General features: G+C 31.3%; 1 protein-coding gene across 2 annotated transcripts in view; it reads right to left on the bottom strand.

Annotated features, from left to right (window-relative positions):
- Positions 1-1,620: 1,620 nt before the first annotated feature.
- LOC144230101 (uncharacterized) overlaps positions 1,621-15,854 on the bottom strand; it is a 272,386-nt gene continuing 258,152 nt past the window's right edge. For both annotated transcript variants that reach the window (XM_077762307.1, XM_077762306.1), the window contains one exon: positions 1,621-1,668. The gene's annotated coding sequence lies outside the window, so the exon portion shown is untranslated. The remainder of the gene's footprint in view (positions 1,669-15,854) is intronic.

Raw genomic sequence — 15,854 nt, forward strand, 5'->3', positions numbered from 1 at the left:
TTGAGATTCATAGACATACGTACCTGCCTTTAATAAGACTTTAAACTCCTCTTACATATCGGTACAACTTCATAAAGAAACTAGAAAAAAGAGTATGGATTTGTCTTCTGATTGGTAGCCATCTAACAGGAACTACCTGAACATGTTCGAAAATTAGGTAAATTATTTAGTGCAAGTTTGGTGGATATCATAGGGTAAAGTTCTTTAGAGAGGAGTTCTTTTTTTTTTTCTAATTAAGATTTTCAGTTATTGATGCAACATATGGAACAGAGAGTACACTCATCTTTTTCTAAAATTACCAAGATGAATGGAATATTTTCAATAGCTTATAGATGTGAATTAAAAATTAACGTATATTTTTCATAAAATTAGAGTGTGCAGAGTTAAACCTTTTAATTTCAAAGTGTGACTTGTAGAGTAGCTCAGTCATGAGTAAGTGGAGGAAGTTATAAAGGATAGTGTTCGTAGTCAGGAAAGCTTAGTGCAACATCCCAGAAATGACTGAAATGTCATGTTAAATCTCTAATATAGACACATAGACTTACCCTGCATCAACTAGATAGGATAATAACATAGGGAACACTTGTCTAATGAGTGATCAAGGTGTAAGTTTCACAAGAAGATTAAAGGCCCTTTTTTATTTAATTCACTCGTATTATAGATTTGCTTACTACTTACAACACTCTCTTTTATATTGAAATATTTATTAACATATTAACAGCTTTGAGAGGTCATACTACAAAACCAACTATTCAATTTTGTTTAACCCAACAATGTGCAAGTTTATTTGACCATAGAGTGTTTTTATCATATACTGCCGCTAATAACCCTGTGAAATACATGTTGGGAGATATTGTTCTTTAACTATTATTTTTATTCTTTCTTTGAGTGCATTAAACAGTACAGCTTTCATCAAAGTCCCAATCTTAGAACACTGTTTTTTATCCTCCATTTGGAGAAATGCACCTGTAATTTTTATTGATATAACTACTCTGAATTTCAAATCTTAATTGTCTTTTGACTATTCTGTTTTACTGAGAAATTCCTATATGGAATTTATCAAAATTCCCAGACAGCCATTGTAAAAATTCTGCATTGCACAGTTGTTGGAAGAAATCGAATCCTCTACAAGAAGATGAGATAAGCTTGTTTTTTAGGTTTTTTTCCTCAACATATGCTAGTTACGGACCTGATTCATCAATAGATTTAACAAGTAATTTGGATACACAAATACTGTTTCAAACATGATATTAGTAGGTTCATTCACACCTCCAATTATCAGAAATTATTACAACACAAAAATAGGAGGCAACATTGTTCCAAGATGCAAGTCACACCACAGGATTGAATCTAATTTTCCAATTTACTGGACTGTGTCAGAAAGAAAAGCGTGTTGTGCTTTCATTCCATTTTAAATTGTCTTCTGAGATGTCACACATGTAACTTTTTTCTGTTTCTCCAAGAATATCCAACCCTCTAAATTATGTCCCCTTTAACTAACTTACCTCGGCCACTACTGGGAAGACTGCAGGAGGTATAAATGACCACATTGAGAGACTTATATAACAGCATCCATAATCCATGATCCAGTATTTAAAACAAACTAAAAGATATGTAAGTGAGTCCATTAAAATGTTCTTGGTAAGTATCTCTTCATGGAACTGAGCACTAGAGTAGATAAAGAGTAAATATATACATTATGACTACTCTTCTTGCCTCAAAAGGAGAGAAAAATTAAAATTAAAATAGTCCCATCTTCCATACCTGTCACTCAGATATATTTCACCATAATTTGACAAATCAATTAGTCTAGTTTCATCAACTTTTTCAAGTTGTTTCCCATCAACTTCATACTTAAGATACCAAGAGTATGTGTAATGTTTCTAAGGAATATGGAATAATTTAAAGAAATTGTTCACTTGCATAATTGTAGAAACAATAAACTTTCTATCAGAAATTTGTAGTGATCCTTTTAAATTTAAAAAAGGAAACAGAACAAAAACTGCTATTGTAACAGCCAAAATGGGAGGGAATATTTACTTTTGTTTCTCTAACAATGCAATAGAGTACATGGGTTTCTTCAGAGTTTTGACATTTGCAAAAGTGTAGGAATTTCACTAAGACAAGGCACATCTGTTTCTTCTGCAGGAGAAAATTATTTGCATGTTAACATCTTAAAAATATTTGAAGAAACTTACTATGCATTTGTAAATAAAATAACACAAATATTAGATCAAGAAAGTTTTAGCACTAGGGAACATAAAGCATATGGGACAATTTTCCTTGCTGACTCTTACATATACATCAAAGGGAGGAGACAATCAAACCAAATGATACTTGCCCCTTTGTATAATTGAATTTATTCTTATTACTCCTAAATAACAACAAGGTATACCTATTTCTCTTCACCACTCTGTTTTAATTTACAACAGATAAAATCACCAACAATATTTTTAGTATAATTATGTGAACAAAATTTTTTCTGATACTTGGCATACTAGGTTTAAAGTATTTCTAAGTTGTTTTAATATTGTAATATTTTCAAATGAGTGATTCTCCACACATTAAAAAATTAGGTTAAGAATAAGTGATATCTATGTGAAATTCATCTAAGAATGTGTTGTATGTCACTAAATAGAAGTCAGTTGTTTGTTGTTTGTATCTTTAATATCTATCTAAAGACTTGAGTGGCGGTACACATTCCTGAATACTTTAGAAATCAAATTATTTGTTGGGAAGGCTCTGTTCTTATCTTACATATTTATTCTCACTGATTCTCTCTAATACTTAGGCCCTTTTCTGCCCTTGACTGAGTTACAGAGTATAAGGCAAAAATCCACAAGACCTATACATCCTCCAAAGCAAGAACAAAAGCTAATTTTGTTGAGAGTGCTAGCAGGTTCGATGAATATTGGGTTGCCTGTGTGACATCCTATGTAATCTCTCTCTGTAAGTGACTAATAAAACAATTTTTTTCTCTCTTCTTATATGAAATCATGAAAGAATCTTACCAAACACACTAGACAGCATGGACATTTTGAAACAATTCTATAGTTAATGTATTTCAATTTCACAGAGCAAAAGTTAGAGACTATTTGCTTCTAACTAGTTTTTAACCACAGATAGCAAAGGAGTAAGTCATAATTACATCAACATGAGAGAAAATATGATGATTTATTCAGCAAATGTTTACTGAATGTCTACACAATGTTGTTAACACTAGGGACACAATGGAAAGCTAAAACCTCTGTCCTTAATGATCATATGTTTTGAACTGAGAATAAAGACACAGTGATAAACAAAACACAAAACCCCAAAATGTAACTTAATGAAAAGTGATAAATATTATGAAGGAAAAGAAGACTAAGTGGGAAGACACTGGAGGGAATTGATATTTTAGATGGGATAGTAAGGGATAGCTGGCGTAGAATCCAGAGTATTTTATATATATTCTAGAAACAGCATGGCCAGTTGAAACTCAGTGCGCAAACAGAAGAGTGTGAGGCAAATAAAAAGGAGTATAGGACTTACCATAGAACATATATACATACAAAAGCATTTTAATATAGGATTTGAAAGGCTTTGTCCTACTGTTTTCTATATTACAATATTGGTAACAATACCATTCTAAATCTTGATACTTTGAGTGTGATTTTATTCCCTTTATATTTTGATGTCCTGAAATCTGATAATATTGTGATTTGCTAGCCTTTATATCCTCTGGTGCTAGACGATCAGAGACCTTTTAATCTACAGACACATGTTCTTAAATTAATTTTTTCTAGCATTATTTATTTGATAATTCTCCCTGTCAATTTGTTCTTCATTTCTTGTATCCTTAGTATTAGATATTGGTTCCCACACTAATACTCTAAGTTTCTTAACATTTATCTTCCATTTTCCATAATTTAATTTTGTAATATTTCAGCGAGATTTTCTAAAGTGTATCATTAAAATGTTCAATTGGCTTTCCTTGCTGTTACATGCTCATTTCCCAAGAACTTTTTAGTGATTGACTGATCTTATTTCAAATTAGTTTTGTCATTTTCAAGGAGAAATTTCTAAATTAAAGTATAATGTACATAAAGAAAAATACACGAGTATACAGTTCAATAAATATCCACACTCATAAGACATCTATGTAACCATCACAAAACTGAAAAAATCCAGGATCTCTAGCGCTGCAGACTCTCATCTCTACCCTACCTCACAAAGCAATCAGTCAACTAACCAGCTCATCCTGCTGCCTCAGTGGAAACCACCAGCCTAATTCCGAAGAAACAGGAACATGTTCAGGTCCTTTTAAACTTTACATACGTAGATGACAGATAGCTGAACAAAAATAATAGAGTAACCATCAGTAGAATGTTTGCAATACTGAAAGAAAATAAAATAGAAAAATGCTATCCTAGATTTCTATATCCAGCAAATTGTCTTTCAAAAAATGATTTCCCAACAAACACATGGAAGGTAAAAATAGAGAGGATTCATCAGCACACCTTCAATAAATTTCCTCATGACCATTTACATCTCTCCCCCTCACTTATCCCCAGGAAACCATTGATATGCTTTTTGTTACTACAGATTTGTTTGCATTTTATGAAACTTTATAAATTGGAATCAGAGAGTATGTATTCTTTTCTTAATCTGAATTCTTCTTTTCAGCATACTTATTTTGAGATTTTTGTTATGTGGATTCACTGCTTTTTTTAAATTCCTACAAAATATTCACTACATGGATAGAATTTCTCTATTAGTTACTGATCATCATTATGGCTGATTTCTGACTTAGCTACTGAAGAAAAAAAAAAAAAAGCTGCTATGAATATGTGTGTACAAGTTTTGTGTGGACATATGTTTTTATTTTTCTTGGAGTAAATCATGGAGTATAATGGCTGGCTCATCAAGTACGTATTTGGTAAACTTTTTAAGAAGCTATCAGTTTTGGGGAGCCTGAGTATGTCAGTCACTTGAGTGTTCAGCTCTTGATTTCGACTCAGCTCATGATCCCAGGATTGTGTGACTGAGCCCTGCATGGGGCATTGTGCTGAGCATGGAGGCTGCTTAAGATTCTCTCTTCCTTTCTCTCTCTCTTTCTCTCTGTCCTTCTCCCCTGCTTATACACCCATTCTTTCTTTCTCTCTAAAGTAAAATAAAATAAAAAAAGCTTCCAATTTTGCAGAATGATTGTAGTATTTAACATTCTTACTAGCAGTTCATGAGAATTCCAAACCATATTCTTGCCCTTACTTAGTAGGGTTAACTTTTGATTTTATTTACTTAAAATATTTAGAGTTGCATTAGTCTGAGTTTTTTATTTGCATTTCCCCAATAACTAGCAATGTTCAACATCTTTTCATATCTGTCATTTCATATCTGACAAAAGACATATATATCTTTTGTGAAATTTCTGTTCAAATATATTCCCAGAATTAAGTTGTTTTCTGATTGAGTTCTGAGAGTCCTTTATATAGTCTAGATAAAAGATTTTATGGGAAAAAACATTTTTATCAGTATGAAATTTGAAAAAAAGTCTATCAATATGTGACTTGTCTTTTATTCTCCTAAAAATGTCTTTAAAGAGCAGACATTGTTATTTTAAGTGAAATTCAATCTTTTTTTTTTTTTTTTTACCCTTTATGGATTACACTTTCGGTGTCATAAAAAAAAAAAATCTTCAATAAAGTCAATACCACAAAGATTTTCTCTTATATGTTCTAGTAGAAAATGTATGATTCTAGGATTTATATTTAGTCTATGATCATTTAAATATTTTTTGAGTGTAGTGTGAACTATGGATTGTGGTTTCCTTTTTTTTTTTTTTTTTTGGTTTTTATTTACCAACACACAGCATCTTTTGATCTTTTGTTGAAACAACTAAACTTTCTCTCAGAAATAATCTTTAAAACTTTGTTGAAAATCAATTCTACATCAGAAAATCTACTTTTGGACTCTTCTATTCCATTGATTTTTTTCCCAATACCAACTGCATTGACTATGATAGCTTCATAAAAAGTCTTGAAATAAAGGCATATTAGTCTTCCAAATATATATTTTTGAAAGTTGTTTCGGCTCTTTTAGTTACTTTGTATTTCTATGTGAATTGGAGAATCAGCTGGTAGATTTCTACAAAAAAAATTCTGGTAAACTTTTACTTAGTTTGCACTATAAGGCAATTTGGAAAGTTATTAACATCTTAATAACCGAGTCTTCTTATACTTGAATATAGTATTCTACTATGTGTATTTAGGTCCTCTTTTTTCTTTCAGCAATATCTTATAGTTTTCAGTGTACAGATCTTATACATCTTTCTAACATTTATCTCTAAGTATTTTCATGGTTTTTTCCTAATATTTTTTGGCTATTTAATGTGGTACACCTGATTATTTTATTTTGATTTGGTGTCCTGCAACCTTGCTAAGATCACTTAATAGTTGTAGATTTTGGGTGGGGGATACATCCCATTCAGATATTCTATGTAGACATAGAATGACAAATAATGAAAAACACTTCTTTTTCAATATGGACATCTTACACTTTTTCATGTCTTATTTTACTAGCTGGAACCTCAAATTTGGATATTAATCCTAGAAGAAAAAAGTTTTTCTCCACTAAATTCATGTTAGCTGTTGATTTTCCTTTGGTGCCCTTTGTGGCACTGAGGAAATTGCCTTTTATTTCTCATTTTTTAGGAGATTTTTTCAGGATTGGATTTAGTTTCTTACGGTATTGTTTTGTAAACAAACTTTTTTTCAGATATGTGAAGATTTCTAGTTTTAAAATTTCTCTCTAAATACCACTTTAGTAGGATTTTACAAATATTGATATATTATATTTTCATTTGATTCAAAACACTTTCTAATTTCCATTTTTATTTCTTTTTTTAAATCATGATTTATACAAGAAATTTATATAGGGAATTTTATAGCTATATCGGAATGGTCTAGATTTTTTCTGTTATTACTCTCAATGGATNTTCATTTGATTCAAACCACTTTCTAATTTCCATTTTTATTTCTTTTTTAAATCATGATTTATACAAGAAATTTATATAGGGAATTTTATAGCTATATCGGAATGGTCTAGATTTTTTCTGTTATTACTCTCAATGGATTTCACTGACAAGGAATATAACAGTTATGACCTGAGTTTCTATTTTTGGTTTCACATTGTGTACATACCCAAATTGTAGTTTCCATGCCTTGTTATATCAGTAGCACTCCCAATCATTTGATATCCTTTTAAACTGCATTGAATTCCTTACCAGTTTTTCATTAATCTCCCTTTTGTCCATTATTCTCTCTTTTATTCTTTTGTGACTGAGCGTGTATACACACACACTCACACACACACAATTATGTATTGCCATTTTATTGTGGGTTTAGCAGTAGGAGTAAACAAACACATTTATTTAATCTTCTGTTTGTGACTAGAAATTCTTTGTCTAATATTAACTTAGGGCCATAGGTAATCATATCTTAACCTATTTTAAACTTTATTTTAATATTTTTAGGATTTATTTTGTCTTTGATCACAGCATATTCATACTCATTTGTGTCTTTACTCCTATTTTTGCCATATCTACAATTATTTTTCTTGACTCTTTAAAGCCCATGTATTCTCTAAATCCAAGTAATATATTTCAATTCCATGAAGAATTTTTAATCTATACATCTTCTTATTAATATTCTTGTCTTGTAATCTACGACTTTTAAGTTACAAGCAGGGACTAAGGTTGAAGAGGTAGAGATAGTGAATATTGGCCATGAATTGTGGTTCTCTTTGGGGGATTACTATGTCACAAGGAACATTTTGGAATTTCCAATTTTTTAAATAATTTCATAATTATGAGGGAGGCTACTGTCATTTAGTCGATAGCAGCCAGAAATGCTAGCGCATAAGCAACATGTGAGACAGTCCCTAACTGCAAGGAATTATGTACTGTCTTGAATAACAACTTAACATCCTAGAAGATATTAATCTAGTTGGAAATTAGTTTATAATTACCTGTGCCTAATACTAACTCTGACACATTTTTGATGGATTTAAAAACTGTACTTTTCAGGATTGTAAATCTCAAGTAAATCAAGAGAAAACTGAATTTTGCTTAGAATTTGTTTTTTCACTCCCTCAGAAAATTGCATCATCAAAGGCAACACAGTTCATGGAATTCACATGGCCAATACAACAAAACTATACCAGTCTCCTTTTATAGCTGTTACATGTAAATACATGATAAAAAAAAAAAAGACTTGAAAATTCTTTTATTTTTTTAGAAGCAAATATTATTTAAAGTGGACAAACCAATAAAGGCAGAGACCTCATTATGTCTCATTTGCAAAACCTGTTTTATGATATTTCATATTATCAACATCTTAAATATATTTGTGTGTATTTGTTCACTGTTAAGAAATTAATGCTGTGAAAATTGCATATTGAAAACAGTTTTCTACTCTTAGATTAGTACAATGTCTAGGTTTCTAACACACAATTTCTTTTATTGAGGGGATGTGACTTCTCAAGTTTTTTTCTCTTTTCCTATTTTTGGTAAAGAATATGGTGTTTTAAACACTAGAGACTGAATGCATTTTTTTACTTGTGGTTCATTTTTAAGAGAATACATGTCTTGCACGATACTTCATGTCTATCCCACTCTATGTAGTGTAAATGGATATTATTTAGTCACCACATGAAAAGTAGCATTCATAAAGAAAAGAAAGAAAATATCAGTGTTAAATTCACATATTAATACTATTTTGTAAAATCTTTGTTTTATACATATAAAGACACATACACATGAAAATATAAGTTAGTGTCCTGAATCATGATGCAATATGTATCCTACTGTAGTTTTTAGTAAAAAGTATTATATATATGGCATATTATATATGTTTATAGACACAGACACAATATTTAAAACTAGAATTCTAAAGTAAGTTTCTGCAGGTATACAATCCCACTTACAATAGAAGCCATATTTCACTTTATTTCACAAAAAAAGCTTTCATACAATGTAATATTCTCACCATAAAAAAGAATGAAATGTCTCCATTTGTAATTACATCCATGGAACTAGAAAATATCATGCCAAGTGAAATAAGTCAGTTAGACAAAGACAAATGTCATATGATTCCTTTTATATGTGGTATTTAAGAAACAAAAGAGATGAACTAGTGGGGAAAAGAGGCAAACCAGAAAACAGACTATTAACTATAGAGAAGGAACTGAGGATTGCTGGAGGGGAGGGGAGTAGGGAGGTGGTTAAATAGGTGATGGGTATTCAGGAAGGCACTTGTGATGAGCACTGGGTGTTGTATGTAAGTGATGAATCACTAGAGTCTACACCTGAAACTAATGTTACGCTATATGCTAACTGTAATTTAAATAAAAACTTGAAAGACTCAAAAAATTAAAAAAAGCCCTGACAGATTGATAGTTTATGTAAAACCCTATTACTTGTTGTCGGTTATGGTTCAACTTCATAGTTATAATACCCAGTGTTCTGATTTTTGGTAAGTGGGGCTAGACCAAAGAAACTATGTGCTCTCAACTACATATCCTCGTTTGCACATTATTACACAGAAAACCTGTGTATAGCTTTGAAATTGCATTATTTTTATCTTCATTATTTTTCACAAATGTTTCTAATTGATAGGGACGTAGCATATCTCAAGCTTGAGATGCCAGTTTTTGCCCTCTTCCAATAGAGGATCATGTTCCCAAGGATATGTTCTAGAAATAGGCTTTAAGATATTTTTTAAAAGACGAATTTGGAAGCTCTGCATATCTCTTCCACCTTATTGTCCTCCAAGAATACACAACTTTTCTCTATATATTCTTCTGTATCTGCACCTAATGATTCCTGAGTTTCAACTGTTAAATAAGTTACTCCTGGAAAAAATAAGAATTACTATATCCATAGCCTGTGTTTTCACGACATTCACGGGTTTAGAGAAGACTAGTATGTAAAGTTGGTGTTGGCGTGGGGGAGGGAATCAAATGATAAAATATTTTTTTAAATGTTTTATACAGGGGCGCCTGGGTGGCTTAGTCGGTTAAGCGTCCGACTTTCGCTTAGGTCATGATCTCGCGGTTTGTGGGTTCGAGCCCCGCGTTGGGCTCTGTGCTGACTGCCAGCTCAGAGCCTGGAGCCTGTTTCAGTCTGTGACTCCCTCTCTCTGTGACCCTCCCCTGCTCACGCTGTCTCTCTCTCTCTCTCCTAGAAATAAATAAAACATTAAAAAAATAAATGTTTTATACAGGTAATTGAAATAGAAATTCAAAGAAAAGCAGGAGAAGGCAGAGACTCTGGAGTAAAAATAGAGAGCAAGGCCACCAGTTTGATTATGAAAGAAATGTCCTATTGTTAAATAATGAAGAGAAAAGGTTAGAGGAATGGAGAGAGAAGTAGACATAATAGAGAGTGTCTACTACATAATCGGCTACATAAAAAGTACAATGTGAATCTAAGAACAGATAATGCTTAAATTAAAATAGCTTTTCTGCTCTTAAAATTGCTTATATAATTTCTTGATAACACTTTTAATGTAGTAAAGATATTTTCTTATTTCCTTTGCATAAAATTCTCAGCTAGAAGAGTCATTGAAAATTTTAATGACTGAAAAAATCACAGAAAACTCTAAAACTTCTTTGATGTTTGTTGTTTATTACTTAATTATTGGTATGTTTTTCCTTTTGTATGTTTTTTGTTCTATTGTAGGAACCTTTTTAATTTAATGTATTATGTTCTCTTTATTAGTTATTCAATATTTGTTCTTTCTATTTTCATAATTCTCTCAGGAATCAATATTGATAATGTGCTTCTAACATTCATGGTACAAAACACAAAAAGACTAAAGTCAAAATAGGTAAGCGTTAAGTTCAGTGAAAAATATGACAAATATATAAGCATTAATATATTCATGGAAAGCTAATACATGCATCACTCATTCACTCCCTGTTACTTTAAATGGCTGCTTTTGACAACCATATGTTGTTTTTGATGTTTTATGTGCTGAGTATTACCGGACGCTGAACAAGTCCTTTGCAATTTAAAGCTTATAAATTGGTTGTATGTTACAGAGAAGTAATCTTTAAAATATATCTCTTGTGTGTATCTGTTCATTGATCCAATGCCTTGCCTTATGGCCATGCCCGCATTCAATAATCATCATTATGGAAATAACAATGCTTGTCTGTTTCAACCAGTATTATCAGCAGATGTTGAGAGTACTAGAAATCACACAGGCTTTCAAGAATAGCTTTCAGACTGCTTTTGATTGGGGAATATATTTATGAGTGTATTTTCATTCTTTTCCCCACCTGTTTTAAATCTTTAAAGTGCTCAAACTCCTGCTCCATTATTTTAGTGCTTCAATATGGTCTCCTTTATTGTCCTTTTTGTTTATCACTTAGAATTTGCCAAAAACTTTAGGAGAGGTGTCAAAAAGTTGTAAAAGTTCTGAAATGTTCTTGGATAACACCATCCAAGAACTAGTTGAAAAAAGTTATTAAAAAAAGAAACATTTAACCTGATGACTTAGACTTTTAGAGTTTGATGATATTGGCTAAATAAATTTGTAAGTCTTAATTGTATCCATAGCCATTCAGATACATGTGGTTATAGATTCAAAATTTTGGAGGGAAAGGAAGCACTAAATAGCTATCAACTTTTGAGCAAATATTATACTCATCCTTTTTCTCTAAAGATTAATTTAGATTTAATAGAATTTATATAAATGGAATCACATAGATATATGACTTTCTGACTTGTCTTCTATCACTAAACATAATTATTTAGAGATATCATGCACCCAATTTGTGTATGAATAGTTTGTATTTATTACTGAATAGAAATCAATTGCATAAACATATCACAATTTGTGTATATGTGTATACATTCAATTATTGTTGGACATGTGGAGTTTTTTTCCAGTTTCTAGTCATTACAAAAAAAGTTGCTGCGAACATGCAGATACATATCTTTGTATGATCATATGCATTCTGACAGGAAACTTACTTAAGTAAATACTGAAAAGTGGAATGGCTGATTAATGTGGTAGGTTTAGATTTAACTTCAGGAAAAGTTAACTGCTGTTTAACTTTTTAAAAGTTAACTGCCATCTGTTTTCCAAAGTGGTTATACCGTTTTACATTTCCATAAGCAGTTTATGAAAGTTCTAGATGTTCTAGGTTCTCACCAATATTTGACATAGTCTATTATAATTTAGCCATTCTATACAGGTTTGTAGTGGTATATCAGTGTGATTTGAATTGCATTTCCCTAATGACAAACAATGTAGAGTATCTGTATATGCTTCTTGGATAGTCTGTTCAAATTATTTCACCATTTAAAGAAACTAGGTTCCTTGTTTTATTTGTTTTAAAAGTTCCTTAAATATTCATATATAATACAAATATTTTCTGCATGATATGACTTATAAATATTTTGTTCCATTTATAGCTTATCTTTAATAGAGTCTTTCAAAAAGCAGAATGTTTTAAAATTTTGATTGTCAAATTTAACGTGTATTTTCTCTTTTTATCAAGCTTCTGGTATCATGTCTAAAAAAATTTTGCCTAACCCAAAATCACAAATATTTTATCCTTTGTATCATTCTAGATGTCTCATATAGTTTAAAATTTTATATTTAAATGACACATTTTGAGAAAATTTTTGTGTTTGTTACTATAAAGATTTTGGGGAGGAGTGGATACCCAACTGCTCCCATACTATTTGTTGAAAAATCTTTCCTTTTCCTCACTAAGTTATATTTATATTTTTGTTAGAAATAAGTTGTCCATATGTGTAGGACTATATCTACACTTTCTATTCTATTCCATTGATACATTTGTATATATTTTGCCCAATACCATAGTTTCTTTTTTTTTTTTTTTAATGTTTTATTTATTTCTAGGAGAGAGAGAGAGAGAGAGAGACAGCGTGAGCAGGGGAGGGTCAGAGAGAGAGGGAGTCACAGACTGAAACAGGCTCCAGGCTCTGAGCTGTCAGTCAGCACAGAGCCCGACGCGGGGCTCGAACCCACAAACCGCGAGATCATGACCTAAGCGAAAGTCGGACGCTTAACCAACTAAGCCACCCAGGCGCCCCAATACCATAGTTTCTTATAACTGTGGCAGTATGATGTGTTGAAATCAGATAATTTGAGTTCAAGTTTGTTGTCCTTTTCAAAATTGGTTTGGCTATTTTGAATTCTTTGTATTTCCACATGAATTTTAGAATTATCAATTTCTATGACAAAAGCTTAAAGCAATTTTTATCACAATACTGTTGAATTCATGAATCAATATTGAGTGTCCACTTGTGGTCTGAGATGGTAAGTCTAAGATGAAACCACTTAGGAGAGGTTTTGTTGTTTGGGGTAGGATGACTATTATAAAAATGAATTCAATTTGACTAGACATTTCTCTAAAGAAGATACATACAATAATACATGAAAAGATGTTCATCATCATATGCCATTAGAAAAATGCTAATCAGAACCACAACAAGATACCACTTCTCACTCTAAAGAACAGTTATAATCGAAAGACAATAGTAAGTGTTTGCAAGGATATGGAAAAATCAGAACGTTCATGCAGGGCGGGGAATAATGTAAAATGCCACAATCAGGAAAAAAAACTGTGAAACACTTACCATTTGATCCAGCAATTCTACTCTCAGGTACCACAGATAAATCAAAATATATTCCACACAAAAACATGTATGTGAATATTCATAGCAGGATTTTTCATAATGACCAAAAGGTCTAAATAACCCAAATGTCTACCAACTGGTTAATGGGTAAACATAACATGGTTATGTTCATACAAATCACATATCTGATAAGGGCCATATACACAGAATATATAAAAAACACAACTTAAAACTGAAAAGATAGTAATCCAGTTAAAATGTAGAGAAATGATTTTAATATGTACATCTCCAAAGAAAGTGTACCAATAGCCAAAAATCACATGAAAATATTCTTAGCATCATTAGCTATGAGGACAAAGCAATTCAAAACTACAATAAGGTATCTCTTCATATCCACTTGGATGTCTAAACTAAAAAGGCAATAACAATTATTGGTAAGGGTATGGAATAATTGGAACACTCACACACTGCTGGTGGGGTTGTAAAATGATTCAGCCAATTTGAAAAATAGTTTGGCAACTCCTCAAATTGAAAAATATAAAGCTATCATAGGATCTAACAACTACACTCCAAGGTATATAGTCAAGAAAAACAGATGAAAATATATGTTTAAAAAAACCCTCTTATGTATAAATGATCAAAACAACATTATTTGTAATAGACAAAAATAAGAAACAACTTAAATGTTTATCAATTGATGAATGGATACATGAAATGTAGTACATCAATATAATGGAATATTATTCAGCTATAAAAAAGAATGGAGTGCTATAACATACTATAATCTGACTGAACTTTGAAGGTACACTTTATATAAGTCAATCACAAAAGAGTACATCTTATGTAACTGAAATTATATGAAATTTCACAGAAAGTGAATTTGTGGCTGGCTAGAGCTGGCAGGAATTAGAAGGTGATAACCAAAGTGCACGGGGGTTCTTTTTATGGTGCTTTATGGTAAATTGATTGTGGTGATAGTTGCACAACTATGAATAGACTAAAAACCAATGATGCTACAACTTAAATGAGAGAATCATAACATGTAAATTATATCTCAAGAAAGCTGTTAGAAAACATATTTTTTAATTAAGAACAGAATGAAATGAATTCTAAAATATGGAAAATAAGTAATATTGCATAAGCTTTTGAAAATTAAAAGACTCCCCAGAAGAAAAGACAACTAACTGGCAACATGAATCAATATTATGTTGGAATAAAAAGGTGAAAATAAGACAGATTTTTGTAAGTAAGGTGAGATAAAGGAGAAAAAATGTTTCAGTGAGAGGCAACAGCAGGTTCTAGGACCCAAGAGTAATAAGTTTGTCAGATGAGGGAAATTAAGGAAACCCAGTATCTAGGTATTAGGAACTGATGGGTAGAGGCAAGAGAAGTTGACAAATGAGGTTGGAGAAGATTATGGGGAACCTTATAATTTATATTAAGATATTTGAACTGTTTCTTAGATTTTTTGAGATATTATTGCAAACCCTATTAGAGGTTGAACTTACCAAATATACCTAATCTAACATTGACTAGTTTTTTTTCCTCCACTGAGGAATAACTGACATACAATATTATACAAGTCTCAGCTGTACAACAGTGATTTGTCATTTCCATACACTGCAAAATGATCACCACAATATTCCTAGTTACCATCTGTAACTATACAAATAAAATATTGAATATATTCCCAATGATGTATATTATACCCTCATGACTTATAACTGGAAGTTTGAACTTCTTGACACTTTTCATCCATTTTGCCCCTATCCCCAAACATCTTCCTTTCAGGCAGTCACCAATCTATTCTTTGTATCTATGAGTCTAGATATTGTTTGTTTGATTTGTTTTTTAGATTCTACATAGAAGTGAAGTCAGGTAGTACTTGTCTTTCTATGCCTAACTTATATCACTTAGCATAATACTCTCAAGTTTCATCTACAATGTCACAAATATCAAGATTTCATTCTCTTTCATGTCTGAGTAGTATTCTAATATATTAATTATTCCAATCCATGAGCACAGAATATTTTTTCATTCCTTCTATTTCTTCAGTTACTTTTTTATGTTTTATACTTTTTTTGTTTTATACTTATATATACATATACATATATATGTATGTGTTCAGCAAGTGTTCCACAAGGTGAGCAAACATTTCTAATAAATTTTAACTTGATAAACAAGGAATGTATTGCAA

The sequence above is a fragment of the Crocuta crocuta genome, unplaced genomic scaffold, assembly GCF_008692635.1.
Source record: "Crocuta crocuta isolate KB4526 unplaced genomic scaffold, BGI_CrCroc_1.0 scaffold83, whole genome shotgun sequence".
NCBI classification, from domain to species: Eukaryota; Metazoa; Chordata; class Mammalia; order Carnivora; family Hyaenidae; genus Crocuta; species Crocuta crocuta.